The 10,000-nt window shown below is 48.5% G+C and overlaps 1 protein-coding gene across 6 annotated transcripts in view; it reads left to right on the top strand.

Annotated features, from left to right (window-relative positions):
• Positions 1-2,577, top strand: part of LOC126579174 (DE-cadherin) — a 12,134-nt gene extending 9,557 nt beyond the window's left edge. For 5 of the 6 annotated variants that reach the window (XM_050242526.1, XM_050242528.1, XM_050242527.1 and 2 more), the window contains exon 3: positions 1-2,577. This exon is cut by the window's left edge and continues 5,465 nt beyond it. The gene's annotated coding sequence lies outside the window, so the exon portion shown is untranslated. The other variant, XR_007608424.1, reaches the window with a different exon arrangement.
• The last annotated feature ends 7,423 nt before the right edge of the window (positions 2,578-10,000 follow it).

The raw sequence follows: 10,000 nt of genomic DNA, 5'->3' as shown, positions 1-10,000 counted from the left end.
AGAGAAAATCGAATCCAAGACACACGTCACGATAGATAGAGCCGAACTTTGCTATCGTGTGTAATCCTTTAAGAACGCGAACCCCGCACTACTGCCAGGGATTAAGGAACTGTCCGGGATGGGACGAAGTGGTAGAAAGGCTTTTGTTTATGACTTTGGGGAGCCAATTCCCTTTTCCGGCGATGATTTTTGGGTGGCTTTACATTCATCCCATACCATTGCGGCGTGTGCTATGGAGGTCCATCTATTTCGGATGGACGATGACTCATGGCGGCTCTCTTGGGTTGGGCGACAGGCTTGCCTGTTCTCACTCGCGCGCTCGATTGTAGCAAAGTTTGTGCTGCCTTTCTCCATCGTGGCCGGGGGCTGCATATGGTGGAGAACCCATGCGTCACGCGCCCCGGTTGAGTGTAGGGGGGGGGGGGGGGGGGGTTACGTGTTAAGTGAACTCTGTGGTGGTGACTGACAGACATATGGTATAGCTAGGGGTGATGAACGACAGATGGAGAACGCGCCATGAACTCGATGAATGGTTGGAAAATGTATTGAGCTGCATCGTTTTTTTCTTTTAATTTCCATTAGCCTAATATTAAGCAGAGATGCATTTTTTCAACGTGCAAATCGATCAAAATGCCACCGAAGAAAGTGTGGTAGTAGAGAGCAGATTGCAAGAACAATCGAAAAAATGACTTTTCTTTACCTTCCAACGATTGGCTTCGGTTATATTTCCTTTCTTTCACCTTTTCTTTGGTATTTGTTTGAGAATGATAAGTGAGTGTACAAATTTGCAGAGGAAAACTGTATAGACGTTTAAGGAGAAAATCAAAAACATGATAAAACGAAAGACTTTTCGAAATCAAAACCCACAGAACTCATCATTGCCGAAATACACACACTCCAAAGTAGTTTGTAAAGATGATGAGCGTTGTGAGAATAGCGAAAATAATGGAAGAAGAAACAATCGTGTACAGTGCGCATAGAGAGAGAGAGAGAGAGAGAGAGAGAGAGAGAGATACGATGATAAGGATAGTATATACAGCATTTTAAGGACGACGATATAATGGTGTTCGAATCAAGCATTTGAGTGTACCGTGCCTCCGTTAGATGAAGAAATAGATTTCTATTTCTGTTTTATAGGTATTATCGGAGGAAGGAAAGGGAGAAGTCTAGTAGTAATTCGTACTAAAGCGGACTGAAAAGCTGCTGCGCAACAGGTGTACAAGGATTACTGTAGTTTCGATTACTGTATTCTGGTTTTTAACAGAAGGCAGCTAAGGGAATTGAACGGAAATTAGGATTGAGTAGAAGCTGTTCTAACCGCTAGAGTATAGTATGATTCGATCAAGTCACAAGTGAGCAGCAGCAGCAGCAGCAGCAGCAGAAGCAATGTCAAGCATTGTACATCGTGGAAAGCCCCTGAATGCTCCGCGGAACATGTTGCCTTATTCCGAATGCCTCGAACATATTCAGTCCTGGGATCATCCAAGAAGGGGTATGCATATGCAGGACAGGTGGATTTTGTACGAAAAGAGTACACGTACATGCGGATATATTTTTGTGTATTTATTAGCTAGATAAATCGTAAATGGAAATCCTGGCAGCTGCGCTTAAAACGACTCGTGATATAATAAGGTGTACGGTGTTTAGATGATCGAATGAACCGTACGCATGGCGGCACACCCCGAAGATCAATAATAATTCCTATCGAAGAGCTTCACGAATGGTCCGTGGCGGCGTGTGGTTCTCATGGCTTTACGATTCACGATGTATAGTAAAACGAAATTTTAATCGATGACGTATTTAGGTAAGAAGCGCCGGAACAGAAAAGTATGAAGTGCGTGCTGCGGAGCTATTGGTGGGCTTCCTTCCTTCTAATTAAAGCAGTACCATGTTTTAATATTGTGAGAGACAGTTTTACATAAACACACTCAAACACAAACACACATACAAAAAACACACACATTCCTAATACCTATCTTCCAGTAAACGTAAGTTTTGTTTAGTGTTTCCTTTTTAATTTAAACAAAGAACAAAACACCCGCCAGAAAGAAGAGTGCTGTGTTGTGCATTGTGTATGGTGCGCTGTATGGTGCGCTACTGAATAGGATCTCTTTCATACATTTCCTTCGTCTCGTCTCGTAACACTTTCTGTATTTATGCTCTGTTTCTCTGCCCCGGAAGTTGAACGTATTTCCCACCATACAGAAACGCACACATGACATATACGGTACTTGCGCGAGTACATTCGGGACCGAATTAGGAAACTAAGGACCAGGAATGTGTAAAAGGCTCGCTCGGTTTTCTTTTTTGATTTTTCTTTTTAATTTGTTCGCGAAACCCGGATACAATCAGCATCCCTCCCTATCCGTTCTACTACCTAGTTCGTAGTGTTTTAAACAAATCTCAAACTAAAAGCGCTATAAATGAGGAGAAGGCTGGGCTGTAGTAGATAGACACACGAGAGAAAGAGAGAACGAAAGAGAGTCAGGGTTAGTACTGGATGAATGTGTAAGAAAATGCGATCGCGCAGAGATCGCTATATGATCAATAAAAGAACATCGCATAGAGAACATACTATTGACGCGTGTTTCCGGTACCGGTTGACCTTTTTCTATCATTACAGTTCAGTTGTTTGGTTGGGGATTGAGGTAACAAGGGCTGAAGGAATCTAATGATGACATCAATGGATCTAACTCCCTCCCGTGTGTGTTGGCGGTGAAGGCGTGACCAAATGTCACGAGAAATATGCAACACGCATAGGGCTTGAGGTCGCAACAAAGGAAAATCCTTCTGATGGAGGGTGCAGCATTCTTTGATCGAACTGGTACTTGACTGGGAAAACGTGACGGTTTGGAGACTGGGTTTGCTTGGATTGAAAATGAAACCGAAATTGATCTACGGACTGCTGCTGGGGGTGGGTGGTTCGTCTCTGAGTGCCATTGACACTGACATGAAGAGGCTGCTGTCGGGGGCTGTGTGATGACGTCTTCAAGTGTGTGCTGCTGCCGCGTTTGAAGCAGTTTGGGGATTACCACGGAAACTGGCAGGCCGAGAACCGAGAATCTTCAAAAAAAGGGTCGTTACGGAGATTTTCTAAAGCAAATTATCAACACAGGCGCAGCATAGTAAGCATGCAGTCTATATTCCTGCCGATGACGATGATGATGGTGTATGATTGTCGGCGCACAGCAATTGGTTCCCCCCTCGGAGCGCTATCCACGGTGTGAGTTTGCTAGCACAGCACAGTGAATGAAAAGCAGTCTTAATGCTAGTGCTGATGCATCGACATACCCGTTTTCCTCCTCCTTCACTTTGAATTTGGTCTTAGATTTCGTATTTCGTACAGTGTGGCCTGTGCTTTTCCAGCTCCTTCCGTTTCTCTCGGCAACACAGCGAAGCGAGCGTAGTTTGGTGGTGATGATGGATATAACGGCGACTGAAGAAGCAACTGAGCAACCAGTGGATGCGAGGCGATGCGTTTAGATCGGTGGCTGAAGATAGTCGAAAGCAGGAATTATGCTCTATTGACGAGCCAACAACAACAGCCAGTGTGGGTCGGTGTGCTGCGCTGTGAACCGCAGGTTATTGCCGTCACTCCCCCTGCGGCCGGGTAAGTGTGTGCGAGGAAAACTGTTTTCTAAAACAATGCTCATCATTATATGCTCACTGCCCCTCGAACGGCGGACGATGGAACCGAATGGGGCGAAAAGGCTTTAAATAGGAGAGAAAGATGAGCGGTAGAATTGCAGCGTTCTCGTGGCGCACACAGGACCGTTGGCAAGCGCTGTGTTGTTGGCTGCTGGTAAGTATAGCTCACAAGTTCTCACCCAGCACGCCGACATCGGATCGTGATGGGTTTTCCCTCTTTAGCGCTGTTCTTTTTGCTGTGAGTGAGAGTAAACATGAAGCATAATTTACGGTTTACCGGGACGTGATGCCAAGGCACGGTGTCCAGACCACCAGGAAAACGGGGCACCTCCGGGAATGGTTGATCGGCAAAGCCATCTTCTCATTCGAACGGAATTCAGAGGCTGCTGTGATGCAGTATTAGCGTTTCTCAACTTCTCGCCTGAACAACAAATTAACCAAGCAACCAATGATATCGCTAACGCTGGTCTCACTACATGTAACCCCTTGGAAAGGTCTTGTCATCGTTTCGTAATGTGAGAAGAACAGCAAAGGGGAACACGTAGCCGCTGATACCTTGGACGCCTCAGGTTGACCTTCGTGTGTGATCGATGAAATCAATCCCTATCTCTGTCGTTGCCAGTGCAATCATTATCGGCGTGGACTGAATACAACTACGGCAGGTTGAAAGATATTCGATCCACGAACGAGACCCCAGCCAGCTCAGCTATCTACTAAACGTCGGTAAGATTCGCGCAGGGCGCACGCGGTGTATTGCGGTTTTATGTCGACAGATGATTCATGGCGCAATCGCGTGCATGGCATGCTCTCGGTTAAATTGAAACTCTTTCAATTGGTTGTCCGGTATCCGGAGCCGGGACCCTGACGAACGTAGCCCGCCCTCCCTTCTTCAATCCACCCGCAGAGATTATGATCACTACTGCCCGTGTCCCAATGACAAACGCTTCTCCTCCGTCCATTTACCATACAGACCGGCGCTGTGCTGTCCCGCCGCCACGTTCGTTCGGCCTGCGGTCATCGTTGGCCATAAATCATCGACAGAGCAACGGTCACAGAGGTCCGGAGGCAGCGAGAAAGAGAGACAGGGATGAAGAACCTCACGAGTCAGTGTCTGTGTCTGTGACTGGCAGTGGCTAGTTGCAGTTTAGTATGGGCGCACCAGCGCGAACGAACACCAATCCGATATGCAGATATACTAGCGGCCAAGGTGGTGTTGGGTTTCTCGATGCCTAGAAGCTAGCTCGGCCCTGGTCTGACGTTGCTCATAGTTCACGAACTTTGCCGGCCGCGCTCACCGTTAGTGCTCGCATTCTGTGTGGCCTATTATGTGGCGGCAACAGCAGGGAGACCCTTCTTTCCAGGTCAGCTCGCAACCTCCCCCGTACCATGACGTATTCGGCGCAGTGATGCATGCGGTTTCAATCTTTATGCGGCACCGTTTTACGCTTACGGTCCACTACCGGACTGGGCGCGAGCTGGAAAGACGACGAAGCTAGACGCTGGAAAAGTGAAGTCGTACCGAATAAGAGAAGTGGCGGGCTGTCTCGGAAGAGACAGACCTTTTTCCGGCGTGCTACCGAATGCATAATTTCTATGAACGCTCCAAGATGGGGTGGGTCGTTATTTCGATGAACATTGCGTGTCCACGACGATGGTGGTAAGGTTCATTGGTCGCTGACCCCGAAACACACCTTTTGCTCGGTTTTCAGTGGCCAGCTTACTTTTCGCCATGTTGGTGAAGGCATTTGCAATGTTGCCAAACCCCATTCCAAGACAGCCTGTTGCTGGAGTGGCAAAAGTTGGAGAGTAAAAAAAGATTATTTCAATTTCTGCTACTTTCAGAAACTCCCGGATCCAGTGAACGAAGGAGAAAAGGTGGTGACATGTTTGTGTTGCAAACTCTTGAGCTAGGCCGGCATGTTGTGCGTTACAGTAAAGACGAACTGTTGCAATGTTGCTTCCACAATGTTTGCAAACTGAAACGCACTACCTCTGCTTATTTGTACACCATGGCGTAACTCTCTCTAGTGCAGGCTTTCTTTAGCCTTCACCGAGTTTTGCTCAACAGAAGTTGGCATCGTGAAGGATAATTACTATAAAGCGAAGACACAGTATATTATATTATCCTATATTACTCTATCGATATTCCAAAAGTGTAGGCACATCAAAGTGGAAAACAACGACGCTTGATCTCGAGCAGTGGGGGATTCTTCTATAGCAGATGAAGCTGGCTCGGCGTAACTCGTGAAGCGTCACGGATATGTAAGTAACCAGTTAAATTCATAGAGTAAAAAATGCTTAATGTTATTGGTAATATCTTGAACAATTTAATTACATTTAAACACAGGAATTGGATGGATAAAATTGGTTTACAAACCATTAGAATAATAATGAAATGTCTCCAAGTGAAGCGCTGCGTATAACATCTGTTTACTAACTTTGACGGGAGGCTGTAACACCAAAGAACCGCATAAGGTATGAGAAAAAGTTCCTTCGAGTCTGACGCTAATTACCACCAAGCTTCAAGATTCGATCGGTTTGAAATGCTTGCTCAAACCAGAGACAAACCACCAGCAAACACTAACCAGACGGGCGCGCACTAAGCGTCTTTAGCCTAGTCAGCCACTTGACGCTCTGGCTCCGGTAACCCCTCGGATCCCTGGTTGCGTCTGGGAATCATTGTTTGTTTGCTCTAAATCTCAAGTGGCACAAACTCCACACTCGTTCACGTGGTACACCGATTCTATTGCAACACGCGGCGCACAGCACCAGACAGCAGCCCTCTCGGGTGAAGCGGAAAATGAAAAGCATAATTTTCAGCATCGTCTGAAAGTCCCACAGACGACCGACCACCCCCATCCCTCCTGTTATGTTGCTTGGTGTGTAGCGCATGTTGTACGTCGATATCGATACCCATCGCCATTCGTGGAATATACTCTCACGCCGGGCTTTTCTTTTCGCTCGAATTCGTTTACTTGGCCCGGAATTTTGAATCTTACTTTCACGAGAGGAGAGCGTTGGGTGTGGTATGAGACCTTCCGAGCATAGCACAGCTTCCCCGGCGTATGGCCGCTATGGCACCGAGAGCGAAAGCAAAACAATTGATCGTTATAGTATGGCACCAGGCCACCGACAGATTGCGGAACTCACGGAGGAACGGCAGCAAACCCCGCTGCCTACTGTGAATCATCAGGTCTATTCTATTTAGCAATGGCCACAGGAAGTGACTAATGGGGGTGATGCTGTGCTGCTGCTGTACGTACGTGACACATGAAGGCCAAGATGTCAGGCCAATCAGTGAGGCACCCTTGCGGCGTGCGGTTCTGAACATCATTCGCTACGGTGGATTCGCTGTAACGCTCCAGCAAAACAGACACGGAACCGGTCAAGGGCTCCCTTCGTTCTGGGTGAACTGTTACGTGCTCCAATCGCCAACCATTCCACAGCGGCGAGTTGACACTCCTCAGATATTGATACACAACACTGTGGAAGGTAATCAATTGTGTTTGCTGCCCTCTCCCCGCGTATTCGTTTGCATATCGAATGACCCACCGATTCCAGATCTTCGAATGGACATTTGCAGTGGATATGGGGTGGCTGGATGGAGCAGTATCAGTTTTCTTCGCCCATAACGGCGTCTCTGTGTTTCGCGGAATAAGCCCTTTACGGTTCGCTCCTTTGTCACAAACCAAGGTTCAAAAACAATAATGCTTCGTTGCGTCGCGGGTTGGTCAAGAGCACTACACCGAGTTGTCGTTGTTGTTGTTGGTATTAGCTGTCCAGCCAGCGTGCGCACGGTGTCGATTTCCACTGTGGCTCCATTTTCTGTACGGCTCTAAACCGTGTGGCCGCTGGACTCACGCCAAAGTATCGTTTGAAACACTAAATTATTAACATTATTCATCCTTCACCGCTCCAACCATCGAACGGACGGGCTAGCTAGCCAAGGGTAGCATTTGTTTTCCATTTTCAAAGTGCAACCACGAAACGCGAGACAAAATCTGGAACACTTTCGCCTCCACAGTGTGGCCCCGCAGCAGTAGCAGCAGCCACCACCACCATCAACATTATGCTTCACGATCAATTGCGTGCGTGCGGACCGACGCGTTAGCGAGCAATTGCGGACCGAAACGAGATCGAATCTCTTCCGTTGGACCATGGGGCTGGGTTGAGACGTTGCGGGAAGGCGAGCGGCAAGATTGCGGCCGCATCGGATCAGCCTGATGAAAGGGGCCCGTTGGCCTGAGAGTGAATTATTGACTTCGATTACTCCTGACGATTGACGAGTGCTGGCAGCGATCACTGGACGTGCGCGCCCCTCGTAGGAATGATCAACACCACCCGGACGCACCCAGTAACCGATTTCGATTGGTTGATTGATGTGTTACCAGTTTTTGTCCGTTGGTGTCCGCTTTATGTCTCTCGGTCTCTTCTGGTAGGCATCATCGATCGGGTCCTGCGTTTGTTCGGCGGTTCGGTATTTCGTTAATCAGATTTTTTCTTTCTTCTCCCAAATCTTCTGCTTCCTCCCGATGACCGGATGTGTGATCCGCCGGGCCCAGTGAGCGATTGTGATTGGTTTGTTAATTTTAAAAAGTGAAACCATTAGAGGTCTTTTTTGGGGGTATGCTCGAGTGGCGGGGCCCTTTCATCACCTTCGATCGGTGTTCCGTGATCTCGCGATCACCCAACGCGTATCCGCGGGCCTTCTCGGGAAACGATGACGCGTCTTTATGGCGGTCCGTGGTCCATCAATGAATGGTGCTGATGCTGCCGGTAGCGTGACGAAGTTCAAACAAATGGTCGAGAGGATGGTTTCGAGGAATTTCCTCTCGACCACCATGAGTCATCCTCATTCACAGCATCTTTTGCCGAGGGTTCACCAACACCGTGTAGCATCCAAGCTTAACCCAGGTGATGATTCAATCCTATCCGACGGCGGGGGGGTCATTCGCAGATAGCAGTGGCTGTACGTACCCTCTTGATGGCCTACAGCCGCGGTGGCCCTGTAGCCCGTTCCTCTGTTTAAGGTACTACGACTACCACTCCACCAATGCGATCTCGGTTGCCCACGATGGGGACGTGGGCTGGACATGAACAAGGGGGGAACCAATATGCAACATTCCACTCGAGCCAGCGGACAAGATGCATTCTTGCGAGGTGGAATTGGCACCGTCGTCGCCATCACCGTTGCCGTCCTCAAGGGCACCACACCAATACAGGCGCGATCACCATCGCTGGGACGTTGGAAACGAGTTTCTCGAGGTGGTGCTTTGTGTCCCCACTACCGTCGCGATCAACCGTTGTCGTCGACGGCGTCGTCATCGACTTATGCCACGTACGAAGGGTGCGTATCGAGCTTTGTCCCGAAATTCCTTGCCCCAGGGCCTTGATAGTGCCTTTGTCCCGGGAGTACCAACAGGCGCAGGAAGATCTCCGAAAACGAAATGACCTCGTGAAGGACGTGCGTCGATGGTTGTTATGGCAACAGCGCACACGCATTCGATCATAGCTCGTGGAATCTAATCTACTCTGCACTGGCATTGTGTGTTGTCCGTTGTGCTGGCTCTCCAACTCCACGACGACGAACCATCGGTCGGTCTAGCATGCTGTGCCGGGGAGTGGGGGTTCAAATTGAATCTGTCGACGCGTGAAAGGTTTTTGAGGTCAGCACAATTGAAGAATGGTGCGTCTTCTGTACGCACACGCAACACGTATTAACGAGGCATACGGAGATCATTCAAAAGAGGAGAAGAGGGGAGGCATGATCATCATCACAGATGCATGCATTTGAGTGAGTACTCCAATTCGGTGGTCGAAGAGAAGTTCAAATTGACCACCATGTGCTCTGGCCGCTTACCTCTTGCTAGGTTGTTTTTATTTCTCTTTATTCCGAGGTTGCCTTGGCCACCGTCGAATGGCACACTCCGCTCACAGCGGTGGCCAGGGGTTGCAACTATGGAAGCCAACGTTATTCTGCCAGCTGCTGTTCAGGCCGTTCCGGCGAAACACGTTATCTGTAGAGCAAACAAACCGATGGGTCTCTATCTAGATATTGAGCATAAAATTGGCTTCACCGCAAGCACCATAAGCAGGGGGCACACTCCTTCCTGAGTGCGGACCCCGGCGCTTTGTGTAAACAAAAACCCCGGTGCGCTTTAGTCCAGCCAGCAGGAACAGCAACGAGGGAAGTCCTCCTCGTCCTCTGAAGAGGAGGAAAACGAGAAATGGGTGAGTAAATATTTACACTCAATTTAAACATTGACTATAAATTGTCCCTTTTGCGTGCTGACCGCAAAATGCGCCATCAACGAACCAGAGCCTACTACTGATTGCTTGCTTGTGGTTTTGC

This window comes from Anopheles aquasalis, chromosome 3, assembly GCF_943734665.1.
Source record: "Anopheles aquasalis chromosome 3, idAnoAquaMG_Q_19, whole genome shotgun sequence".
Lineage (NCBI taxonomy): Eukaryota > Metazoa > Arthropoda > Insecta > Diptera > Culicidae > Anopheles > Anopheles aquasalis.
Note: the sequence above shows the minus strand (reverse complement) of the source record. Positions and strands in the feature narration are given on the sequence as shown.